Consider the following 13,814-nt stretch of genomic DNA (forward strand, 5'->3'; position numbering starts at 1 on the left):
ATAAAGTTTTTTCTTGTGCTTTCAGTTTTGGAAACTCAGATAAAGTCTCTTCTGTTTAGCTTTATTTATATTTGCTTGTCCTTCCAAAGAGGATGTTCAAGGACTTGGTTTAAAAAATCATTGGTTATACTTAATAGTATAATCGTGTTTATTCTTGCTCCCTTCTTAATGTGAGGCCAGGCCAAAGAAACAGAGGTGGACTTTTATGGTCTATGGAATAGTAATGCCATTTCTGTTTATGAAAATAGATATTCAGATCTTTCATGGATAATAGTTACATTGTTAACAGAGTCTACTGCTGAGGTATTTTGCTTTCTAAGTTAGATACGTGAAATGAAGCTGCAGTTGAAAGTAATCTGGCTTTTAATGTCAAGTAATTATTGTTCATCTAACCTTTTTTGGGAAATAATATTATCTCCTAAATTTTAATGGATTTTTTTTTCCCCTTCCTATTACTGGTCTTGCTGTCAACCTCTGATATGATCTACTAGCTATATGTATTGTGCAAAAAGTTAAAAGGATGTTGGCAATATAGATTGCTGAAAGGAATGGTTTTTCACATTGTAGGCACCTATGAATATTTAATACAACTTTGTATATGCATTTTTGGGTTTACTTCATGCCAGAAATTCCAAGGAGTAAATGTGAGATAATTATATACTACTTCAAAAGTGAACTATTTAGTACTTTAAATGAGACTCTTTCTGATGAGACTTCACCTGTTTTACTAGAGGTAAACCAGCCTCTGTAGCTCCAAATCTACAAATTTTGGTGGTTTTCTTACCTTAGTGATGTAAGCAACCATGGTTCAGAAATTATCTGTTGAGATGGACTTGCAGGATTGTATTTTAAGGTCTTGGTAGGTCTCCACAAAAATCCAGAGGAGCAAAATGCCATGGGAAGGCATATCTTTTCATACCAATGACAGTTACACTTTCCCATCCACCTCACTCCACTTGGTAGCTGGCATCCTATGATTTCTTCCAGCCTTTTTGCAAAGAAGCTTATATACATTTGTGACTAATATCATCTACTTCTCTTTGGGATTGTATTGATTGTTCAGCATCTGCAGAAAAACTTAGCTCTCTGTCTCAAAGTTTAATTCTTAACGATTAATTTATCTGACAGTCCTAGTGTTGGCTGTAATGCAACTATTGACAAACCCCCAAGAAAGAAAGATACCATTCGTGTTCTTCCACCATCATTTTCCCAGATGCCCTGGATTCAAATAAAATCTTTCTTCCTCCTTTACCTTTAATCTGCAATACTCTCAAGGTGAGGATGACTGTACAGGGATCAGAATCATGACACAGCAGTGATTTACTGGATTCTAATTATTAACAATTTTCACAGCTGTCATACAAAATCTCAGTTTTAATTGGTTGTACTAATAAAAAGAGCATTTCTGTGTACTGAGATGCAGACTAGCCTCATATAATTTAGGCAGACTACTGTAAGCAGTCTTGGGGATAAGAATTTAGAGACTGCTACTTACTACAAAAGGCTTCCTCAGAATTAAAAATTGTGAAATAAAATTAGAATTAAAAATTTGAAATAAAAATAGTGAATATTTTACATTAATAAAGCCATAAGCCATGCTCAGCCAACCTGCTCTGTGTTGCTGGAGAAGTTTTAATCAATCAGATTGTGTTCTCTTTTTAATAGTGTTCCATTTGAAATTGTTCAAAGACCTAAAACAGAAGACCATAATTTATTTTTAAAAATTCTTGAACATGAGTGGTCACAGCAGTTGAAGATTTTGCATAACTAACAAACTAATGAAAAGATCTTGTCTGTATTTAACATTCACTCCTATTTAATTACTTGATTCCCTAACAAAGATGGAATGAGTTAGTAACATAATAGCTTGAGATCCTGGCATTTATCAAATCAGGTCAAAAAAGACTTTAAATGTAACAAGTACTGATTATAATGATGTGGCCTAAATCTAGAAAAATGTTGCATTGGTTGGGAGTTACCTTATCTTTCAAGTTTTAATTATCTATCTAGACAGAAGCAACTGTGTAAGTTTTGATGAAAATAGCATATGTATTACTGGGATTTGGAAACCCTGAAAATAAACTATTTTTGGCAATTTTTAACAGATTAAGCACAATTACAGACTATTCTGAGCACCAGTGAGATTTGAAACTAGATCAATTACTAATTGTCATTTAGCAATGAGTCTGTCACTGCCTCTGCTGTATGAAAATTAACATTGTGTTACTAAGAACAACATTTTAATGAACAGACTTCCACTTGAAATTTGCAATCTGATGAGACTGAAACGTATTTTTTACAGTATGACTTATATATTCAAAGTTTCTGCCTAGCTTGTTTTCCAAGTCCAAGCTTTAGCTTGTTGTAAATGGTCAAAATCAAAAGAGCTACTAAAATAATATAAAATTTAATATACGTGGCAAAACAAATACGGATCTTCGTCTTAAACTGCTCTGATAATTCTCGGAGCCTAAGGCCATTTGAGTACTTGTGGTTTAGAGTAAGTGTCCTTGTCTTGAGTTAAATGTTTCCTTTCTGTGTCTTCTAGTCTGACTTCACTGTCATAGGGAGAATTCGAGATAGATGTTTGCTTGAAAAATTCCCAGCAACTCCAGTGGGCTTAAGGAGATTGTCCAATAATGCATTTGCTCAGCAGGGCCCCAGCTCAGAGACAAGAGTCAGACCCAGAATTGCACTACCTGCTCTCGCTCCCCTGTGTCCTCATCTCCCAGGGGATGAAGGAGTGGGTGGAGGACCAGCATCACATCTGTGGTCAGTGTGTGAGGACTGGGACTCCAGGCATGCAAGGATGCTCATCGGCTCTGCTGCTCAGACATAGCCCAGGTGCACTTCCTACAGGACTCTGACAGCACTACTGCAGAGACATTTTTCTTTCTTTAAAAAATAGAGCCAGTAAAATCTTGTAAATGCAACATCCATTTTATGAGGCTAAACCAAAGGCAGTAAAAGAAACAAAGGGTTGGGTTCATCTCTTTTTCTCTCAGTGTAACTTCAGGATAATTCAGACATCATCTAATAGATCTTCCATCTTCTAAGGGAATATTTTTTTCAAGGACCAAAAAGATTTTATACATAATAATATGTAATGTATACATGTTAATATGTAATTAATAGAATTTTTTTTTGCATCTATGAGCATGAAAATTTTATATAAACCTGCACTTATGTATGTCTGTGTGGCTTGGCTGGCTGGCTTTTACAATGATAGACATCAATATTACTCATTAGAAAAGAATGTGTTCTGATAGCACACATATTGCTTAAAGCTGTAGGCAAAATGCATATTCAAAAAAAACCCATTTTTCTCCTGCTGATATTATTTATGTATTTTTCCTATTGCATCTTCTACATATAGTGAGATTTTGAATAATTTGTTTAATTATCTCTATATACTTTCCAAAACCCAAAATCCTTATCTAGAGAGACTTAAATCGTATTCAAATTCTTTCTCAAAAGACTGGAACATTTTGGTTTTTCTCTCATTTGTTGGGCAACAGATATCACTGCTGGCATCTGAATTAAAATTACTCTTTTAGGCAAAACCGCAGGACAACTTTAATTTTGTTAATATTTTGCAGAAAGGAGATAAAAAGGCCAGATCATTTGTAGCATATTAAACAGAACATTAAAATGTGATTGTAGAGTATTTTGCACATACAGTTCCTTTATCTAAGGGATGAACATTGACACTATCACTGTCTTACACATTTTGAAATGGACTAACAAAGCAGTTGTGACTGTTACTATTAAATGCTAGTAGCCATTTTTCAATTTCCTGCTATAGCTGCTTGCATTAATTTCTCTGCGTGTCAAATATCAAATTAATAAATGCACAGTGATCATCACTAATAAGAAACTGGTACTTACTATAATTTCCAGTACTCATGAAGTAGCATCTCATCTTCTAGGCATAAGGAACAGCTGCAGATATTGCACTGTGTGCCAAAAACTAACAGGCAATCTAGCAGTTGGATTGACCATCGCAAGGGACTCAGTTTAGGTATGCATGTATAGCCAAGACATAAACATGTCTTTCAGAATCTGAAGAATAAAAAGTATTACAAATTGCTAGACATCTGTCTCTAAGCCCTCCCCCCCAGAGATACTTATCCGTTTTCCCCACATAGAAGTCAGTAAACTCGGCCTTTAAATTGCAGAAATGATTATAGCGCTGGCCAGCCTGGCTGAAGGATAACTAATGTTGTCCCCTTCTGAAAGAAGAAGGTTACTCATGCTTTTCAGAAGCCATTCCAAGGCAGAACTGGCTAATATTTTGGTTTGCTTGACAGTGCTTTAGGTATATTTTTAGGAAATATTATTGGGAACTAGGAGGTAGCAGTGGTGCTTCCAGCTTTTCATGGTTTTCCACCAAATAGAGATAAAAACTCATATACAGATTAAGTAGATTTTTCTATAAAAAAATATTTACTCCCCGCCACACTTGGATCTTTCTTTTGGATTATCTTTTGCTGTTATCACAGCACTTGTTGGCAGAAGAACTTGGACAATGATATTTTACTGTTCTAGCTACGAACTCAGTAGTCTGATCTAGGTCACTGATGCACAGAGCTTTCCGTTTTCATTTTTGTCCTCTACTCAGGGGAAACACATAAAGAGATTAAAGGGATAATGGGTCTGATTCAAAGCCCTTTGTGGGTAATAGCAGAGCTGACAACAGTTCTCTTTCACAGCAACTTCTGAGGTTTGGGGATTTGTTTTCAACTACTCCATAACAAGTTGATATTTCTGCTAATTAAAATTCTTTTGAAATGTTCATTTTGACTACAAAATGGCACCTTCTTGAGACAGGAAGCCTGTTGCTTCATAGTCAGAGAAATGGTGAGGGTTTTATGTTAAGCCCCTCTTCCTGATAATGTGGAATCAAGTCTTTCATCCTCAAACTAAATAGATCAGAAAACCAATACTTCCTTCATCCAGACCATCAAGCAATAATGTATAAGTGGGGAGTAATTTCCATTGATTCAATTAGTCTTTGAATCAAAATAATAAAAACAAATATGGGTTTCCCCCTTAATTTTTAGCATGTGAAAAAATATTAATGCAGCAATTTCTCAATATTCATGGAACAAAGCTTCTTTTCTTTACTCAGTCTAAAATGCTGTAGCACTAAAACCACATTGCATATTGTTTGTTACAGTACAGTTTTTACTATAGGGAAGTCTCTAATTGACTTTTTTTTACTAAAATCTCTAATTGATAAAAGTATTTCATAGAACCAGCTTAGAGAAAATGTAGCAATTTTAATTTTTCAGAGTTTTTTCTTTGATGAATTTAGTGGGATTAATTTACAAACTCACAACTGTTGAGTTGTAATCCCAAATGAATATCCGGTTTGTAATCACAAAGAATTAATGATCATCTAAGACATATCTATATGGAATCACATCAGTGTCACACATGATGAACAGATACTGCTTTTAAAAGCCATTTTCTAAATACAAACCCATTGTTAGAAATACTTAAAAAACTTATAATTGGAAGTCTTGAAAGAATAAGTCATTTTGTGTCCTTTTTTTTAGATTCTGCTAACACTGAGAAGTCTCAGTCCTGAGAATTGCTGGGAGCCTGTAAGCACAACTGTCATTGTTGGTAAAGAGTGTGCCCATAAGAGTCATCTGTCTAATATATTTTCTTTTCACTTTTTTTAGACAACTTTTTAAGTCCCCATATTCTCATCATTTCCAACCTGATTTCCAACTTGCCACTATGTGGCATTTTCATATTTTGAAAGATATTTGTCCATAGATGTAAAATATATAGATTACATAATTGATGTTTGTGCTGTCAGCATTGAAGCACTTAAGAAATGCTTTATTCAGGTATCATTGGATATTCATGTTTCATGTTGTGTAAATTCTTTTAAGAAGTAATGGTTTTATTTATTATTTACACATGAATTAAACACAATTAGTGAGAACAACACTAACACTTTAGCAATTGGTACTTGAGAGTTCTTTTGCAACTACAGCATTTTGCTGCATTCAGAATAGTAGAACCATAATTGCTGATTTTCAGAGACCATATATTGCATGCATGCTCACAGCTCCCCATGACCCTCTCCATCCATCATTGAAAAGTGACCATGATTATTCCCAATTCTGAGAAGGGCTCTGTATTGTAGTACTGCTCTTCCCTTCTTGGAGCCTTAAACACAGCTGGATAGACTATGTAAATAAGCATTCATGTTTTCACACTCTGAATGAGCAACAGTGGACAGGAGAGTTTCACTGGCTGCTGTATCAAAAGAAAACAGCCTAAAGACAGCATCTGGGCTGTTACTATTTGAGCAGCATGCAGCTTAGTGAAACCTGCAAAATAGCTCAGGGTTACAAGATCTCGGAGTGTCTTAAGACTTTAAGCCCCATTATCTAGGAGCTAGCAATATTAAGGAGGCTTGGGGGAACGCAGTTTCTGGAAAGATCTTGGATTATGGCTCAGGCTAGAATATCAGGTTAAGGAGGGTCGTGAATGTGAATAAATCTAAGTTTGCCAGACAGATGTAAGAGGTTTTCTCAGATCCTTTTAAACTGCAAATGTCAGCCTTCAGAGTCTCTCTACAGGATCTTCATGTCTGGGTTGTAGTTTTAATAGGGTACTTAATCACAAGAGACTGAGGAGTATCTCCTAAGTGATTCTCCTCTGTGATCCAGGAGTATTAAACCATTTCATGACCAGAGGAAGCCACAAGCAAAACCCATAATTTAAACAAGAGAACCATAAAGACCAGACAGAGCTTTTTCCCTGATGCATCAGAAAGAACATGAAGAATAGGTTATGTATGTGCACCCCTCTCTTTTTATCAGAAATAATCTTTAGAACAACAATTGCCATATTTCAACTTTGACTCCTTTTTTCCCCTCATATTCCAGTCTGTCAAAAGGTGTCTCTTTCTGCATGAAATGGCTTCAGGTGAACAATCTTTTCTCACAGCAGAGAGGGAGTCAGCATGCTAATGTAAAGCCTCTAAAACTAATCAGCACAGGTGCTGAAAGCAAATTATTTGGCTATTGGCAACTGTACATCAACTCCTGTATGGGAGCTGCTGCACGAGATTATTCCAGCCTTCAGTTTGATACAACAGCACAGAGAAGCTTTGACAAAGATCAACACCCATCAATACTATCTTGGTTTCAAATGTCAATCAGTCATAACACCTTGCATGAGCAGTACATAAACTGGTACATGGATTTTTTTTTCTACAAACAGAATTAGTCCCTTTTATTTTGGGGGGGTGTTGGTGTAGATTGTTTGTTAGTTTGTTTGTTTTGATAAAATGCTTCTGTTGAGAAAAGCCAATTTATAAAAAAATAGCTTTTATCAAATTTATAAATTTATCGTTTATCATTTTGGAGGAGAGACACAGTGGTACCAACTCAGATTTACAGAATTGTGTTTTGAAGTAAGCATCAAAACAAAGGCATATTATCAGAACGGAGAATACTTTAATTTTTTTCATGTTAGAAAAAATTCACTATACTGAATTAAAGAAGAAAACATTATAAACTTTTCCACTGATGTTAAGGGAGATGTTAAGGCAGCTTTTCTGAACTTTTTATTTCTCTGGAAAATTTTAAGCTATTTTATCAACACCACAGCACTTCCTACCAAATAAAAACATACTTTCTGCCCATTTCTTGTCCTATATTACTTAAAAATTACCAACAGATTTAATTTCTAAAATGAATGCACTGTATATATTTAAAACTCTGCCAACTTTTTATCAAACTTCATGCAAATTCTGTGGTTTTGTTTTTGTTTCTTTTACAAGCTATTAATCAAAAGTGGGAAAAAATGTAGATCCCGAATGTTAAGCCAATCTTTCTCTTCAAAATTAAGTAGAAGACAGAGTTAGCATTTATTTAAAGCATGCACAATAGTGTTGGCATAAAAATCTAGCTCACTAATGCCACTTTGAGAAAAAAGACAGGAATTCATATTAATTTTATAGCCATGCAAACCTACGCATGATGGTTTTTCCTAAGGATTTAATAACTTTGTGATAAATCTGTGACCCATTTATACTTAGTCTCCAAGCAAAATGTGCAATGAAAAACAAGATGCTTTGAGATGCATGCCTACTCCTTTTTTTTTAATCTGAGACCCATGTTGAAGGCTAATTAACCTATAAAAACTACAGTGTTCAGCTATTATGTACTGACAAGTGGTTTGTTTTCATCATGAACAAGCTGCAATTAATATTTGAGTACATATTAAATTATGGCTATTTTCATCACATCTGCAGATAATACTAGATCATTTTTGATAGGTATTACTAAGGGAGAAACAGATTCAGCATATGCTTAAGAGTAAATTTACTCTTTTGAAATAAATTAATAATTTAATTTGGTTTATTTAAATAGAACTTAGCTTTTCTCTCAGTCAATGTTTCAGTATGATAACATAGTCTAATAAAATAATTAAATATGTACAGAAGAGGATAAATTATTCATTTTTTCACACGCATTTGTAGCAAAGAAATAAAAGTGTCTTTATGAGCAAGTGAATAGCTACTGGAAAGTAAACAGAAAAATTTGAAAAAGTCAACAACTGATATTCAGATAGAAGCTGATCATCTAAACAACTTCGATGTCATGAAGGACAGAAAATAGGCTGTATGTTGTTTCAGGCTGTATGTTGTTTCTAGAGAAAATGGATTATTAATTGCAGTATCAAGATTTTAAGGTTATAATTCTGCAATATTTTTTGAAAATTTTTTTTTTTTTTTGCAATTCTTCATTTATTTTTCCTCCTTTTATAAGGAATTGCTAAAATGATTGGTTAAACTTACATATACTACATTAATTTTGTTTCCTTCCAGTCTGCAAGTGTGACTAAAGTTTTCCTGCAACTGCCTGGGTCAGGGGAGTTTCCTCCAGGAAAGGGGAGGATAATGTAGAAGTAAGACCAGAGCACTGAAATGGGACTCAGATGTCATTCTTAGTTTTAGCACATCTCATCTATAACTTGAAAAAATCCACCACAGCTATTCCATCCCTTATTTTATTTCTGTGAAAAAAAAAAAAAAAAATAATAGTTACAGAGAGGTAACACTTGGAAGACAGATTATTACTGTAAAATACAAGTAGATACGGACAATCCAAATTAATTTCTAGGTTTCATTGCCACTGAATGCCTCTCAGTAGGAACACTTCAAAGGTACCATGAAAAAATGTTCTTCCCTGAATAAAATTAGAAAAATTTAGTGTTTCTTATACTAATTAAAAAAAACCCTGTTCATGACTTCTGAATGAGAGGCTGTGGGTAGCTTTTTTTTTTTTTTCTGTGAGCAAAACAGTGCTGGAATTGCATAATGGCTTGCTTTGCCTTGAAATCAACAGCTCTTGGGAAATGCTGTATTAGAGCTGAAGCTTCAGCTTAGTGCCTTCATGTTTTTGTAATGAGAGATAATCTGGCACACACATCTACAGAACAGAAAACCTTCATGATAGGGATGTCTGGGAGTAGATTTACTTCAGAAGTAGCGCTGTGTTTTCTATTTGGATTCTCCACAAGGGCCCTGAGGGCACTAGACCCTGATCTGTGAGTCTTTTTTTCCCAGCCTGACCTTGGAGCTGACTTTGTCACTATTTCAGCCAGGTCCCCAGGGACCATTGAGCCTCACAGCACCCTGACATCCTGCAGGAAGGTGTCCGGCAACGTATGTCCTACAAACCCCTCAGCTGTAATTCTGGAGCAGAACATGGAGGCAGAGGAGTCCCCAAGTGTGCTTCTTCCCAGGGATGGAGATATAAAGCTCTGCTAGTAACATAATTTGTGTCAGGCTGTTGACAGGGAAGTTGACATTAGTTTACTGTGACTAAAAGTAGACTGCTTAGAAAGAAAAACAACAACCAAACCAAAAGTGTGGTTTTAAGTGCATTTCTACTATTGTCCTTTATTTCCATTTTGGTCCCTGGAAACCATGGAAAAACACTCAGGCAGCAGAGAGTATCCTTTCTGATGGATAGCTAACCAAGATGGCCCAAAGGCAGGGACAGCCTGTGCTGAGAAGAAAGGGCTGTGCAGCATGAGATGAGGACTGAGCAAAGACCAGTGTCACAGAGCTCTACAAAACTAGACTGCTGGGAGCTGTGTGAGTAAGACCCATGTCTGTGTTCAGCAGATGGCATCAAGAGGGGTGAGAGAAACACACAGTGATGTTGGGAACTATTTCACAGCTGTTGAGCTGTTAATACGTGGCTGGGAGAGGCAGGAAAACCCCCAAAACTTCAAGACTGGTGGAAAAGCAGTTCCTATTTTATTCGGCAGCAAAGGATCTGGAGTATTTGACTCCTTCATGCAGTGAAGACACACAGTTCTGATCTGGAATGAGTTTCTGGAAGAAACAACAGAAAATGGTACAGCTACCAGAGCCCAGATGGTTTCCCTAGGGTTAGGTGCAGGTCATGCATGCAACTCTCATGCATTGTGACAGAAAACCACTGAGCTTTTACAGGACAGTCGAAGTAGGCCAGGCTCTTACTTTTTCACATGCACTGAGTTTCAGTGCACAGCATACATACACTAGCATGTTCCCCACATAAGAGACACCTACCTCCCCTTCTCTGCAGTACAGCTACCATTCCTTGCATTTACAGCAAACACTGAATTCATTCACAGAGCACCGCACTGCTGTTGTGGAACTGAGGAGAAAAATCTGAGCTGAAGCAGCTGTCCTTCCTATTGAAGGTTTGGAGGGATGCTGTGGTAGCTCCAGGGGGGAAGGCTTTCCTCATTCATCCACAGGCAGAACCAACTCTCCACTTCTTTGGCAGCTGTGGGAGCTGCTTCTTTTTATCCCTTCTCTCAGGGAGCTACAAATGTGAAAAAAACCTGAGCCATCTGAAAGCATTTACTGATTGAATAGTCCTTGCTCTCTTCATCCTCCCACAGGCACACTCCTGGGCCAGGCTGGAGATGCTGGGCAGACCATGTCCTGACACCCATCTGCAGGGGATTATCTCTAAAGGGAGAAGTTGTGTACCTAAGCCACACTTCACAAAGTGGCTTCAACTCTGGAGCTGAGACTTCCATGCACAAACATTGCCTCAAGTATATGCAACTGATCTTTAATGCCAGGAACATACTCATCATTTTTATAAACTATAGCTGCACCCACATATATTTTGAAATGATTTAAGCAATTAAATTATCTGAAGATCACATCCCAGATTTGAATTACACTGTCTCCTCTTTTAACTATCACTTCAAAAATTGTGAAGAAATAAATTCATTCCCATCCTTAGTAATATTTTATATTTTAGTTTTCTTATGGAGATTCATAAATCCTACAGAATGTAGGTTAGTTATTTTCAAATTATACTTTCATGAGTTATTTTTCTTCCAAATGGAAAAAAACAATTCAAACTCTGCAATGTGTACAAGTGATTTTTAAATGCACATAGGGGAATTTTAACTCCTTTTGGTGAAGAAATAGGATAATTATGAGAAAGCAAAGATAGGGGGTTTTTTTGGTTGAGAATGAAATAGAAAAATATAATTGATAATTTTCTTAGGTCCTACTATTTATAGCCTACGATTTGTTACTTGTCTCTTTTGATTTGTAATAGTTGATTTTAATAAATAAATTGCTAAGGCAGATAATGCTGATAATTTCCTTGAGAGTAGTTACAATCCTTTGTAAAAATCTTATCCAAATTCTCTTCTAAGTAAAAAACACTCATTAATGACATGCAAGCCATTTATAGACTACCATAAATAATAACAGAACTGAACATGATATACAGGCTGCATGTAAAATTTAGGAATAAGGAATGATTTAAGATTATGAATTTCCCAGTTTTGCTTGAGATTCTGTGCTGTTAAGTTTCAAGGTATATGGCTTTAAATTCTCCAAGCCTCGAGATGATTCTAAAAGCCCAGAATTTCAAAGTAAAAATTGTTTAGAATTTATGGAATTGCTAATACCCTGTTTACATGTGAAAAGAGGGGTTATAACTATATTTGGTTACAATTTGAACAAACCCCCCTGTTTCTCCTTGGGCCCATGTCAGTGAGAGTTTTAAGTGGCTTGACAAGAGCTCTTGAGAAACAAATCACAGCAGCAAGGAATTTTACGGAATATAGCTGCAGAATTTTTTTGGCCACCTACAGACTGTAAAAGGCTATTTTGGTCTCCATCAGTTCTCCAGTCATATTTTCAGTTTACAAGCCATGGTGACAAATGACACATTATTTTACATAAGGGTGCCAGATACCGGTAAATGGAGTATTTTGGTGAAGCTTAGTTTAGACTAATTGTTGGGAAAAAAAGAGGGAATATGTTCACAGGCTTTTTTGACATAGTTTTATGGATTATTATCAGTCTGTGAATGGAAATTAAAATCAAAATTATATAATCAGAAGTTGGGAATGTGCATCTTGATATAGGAAGTACCAAGGAGTTTATAAATGATCTTGTGGTCGACTTCCTATAAAGTGTGACACCTGTGCTTGATGGTGTTACATTTGCTATCTTTTCCAAAAGTGAATATTGAAAATAGATTAATTATATTCTCACAGAATCAATTGATAACTTATCAGCTATGATGTGTTTCCAGAGGTGGTAGGACGTGCTACAGGAATGAAAATCTAATGTTGCAGTGATGTTGGACAAAAAACTCTCTATTTCCCAACGCATCCTAAGATCTTTCTTATATATTCAGATTGCTTGTCCACTACAACTGGTAGTTTCTTTTCCAGTGCACTTTTTCAAAGCCTGAGTTCTCTGCCCTTCATTTCCCAGCACTTTCAGAGTGAGGTTTATGTGTGACAGACATATGCACAAGGGTTTGGCTGCCAAGTGTCAGAATCCTTGCCCACAATCAAAGTGAGCTATACATTCAGAAGAAAAAAAAAAAAAAGGATGCTGTAGTAATTTTACAAAGAGAAAAGAAGACAAATGATCTCTTGCAGATAGGTAGTCAATACAGTTTTACCAAGGGTGTCACTCACTTGTTTTGTGGGTAAAATTCTTCCTTTCATTCTCTTATTTTTTAAACAATGACAATTTATCTTCATGCTTAGCCTCTATTTCTTCCATTTTTAATGCCGTCCCTCTTTGTCACTCCATCCTTGTTGGTGACTTGAGTGGTGCCAGGCTGCTGAAGCTGAAGAATCTAAAACAGATGCCAATCTAACATCAGCTTATTATGTGAAATTTCTTAGTTAACATACTCCATACTACACAAAACCAATTCTGACTCACCCGGTCTGACTATAAATGTTGCTTCACGTTGTTGACTACATCTTAAGTTTACCTGACATCTGATTTCTGTATATGTAAAAATCTTGTGTTTGTGCTACCTGAAGCAAAAATACAACACAAATGTAACCTTCTACAGTTTTACACATCCACTTTGTGTGTAAAACTGGAACGCACACTTGTTTCATACAACGTGGTTGATAATTATAAAAAACACTGTAACTTTTTTCACCTGGCTCGCTAGACTTCATCTTCAGCATATTCTTAGTGGTAATGAAACTTGCAACACATGTGTGTTTTAATAAATGTAGGAATGGTTTGAAAGATACTGCACTAAAATAGAACAGTTTCCTCTTGTGAAATGAAACTTCCTTTCTTGCTTGAGCTATCCACTCTTCATCATCACACAAAGAATGAAGTGGGAGGTCTCCATGAAAGATGACAGATCTTCCTACAGATGGGGGAACAGGATATGTACTGATTAATCTATAGGTGACTTTGATAGTGAAAACTAAGGAGGTTGCCCCTGTTGGAATTTTAATGTGGGACTGACTCTAGACAAAGTAAC

The sequence above is a fragment of the Ammospiza caudacuta genome, chromosome 1 (genome assembly GCF_027887145.1).
Source record: "Ammospiza caudacuta isolate bAmmCau1 chromosome 1, bAmmCau1.pri, whole genome shotgun sequence".
NCBI classification, from domain to species: domain Eukaryota; kingdom Metazoa; phylum Chordata; class Aves; order Passeriformes; family Passerellidae; genus Ammospiza; species Ammospiza caudacuta.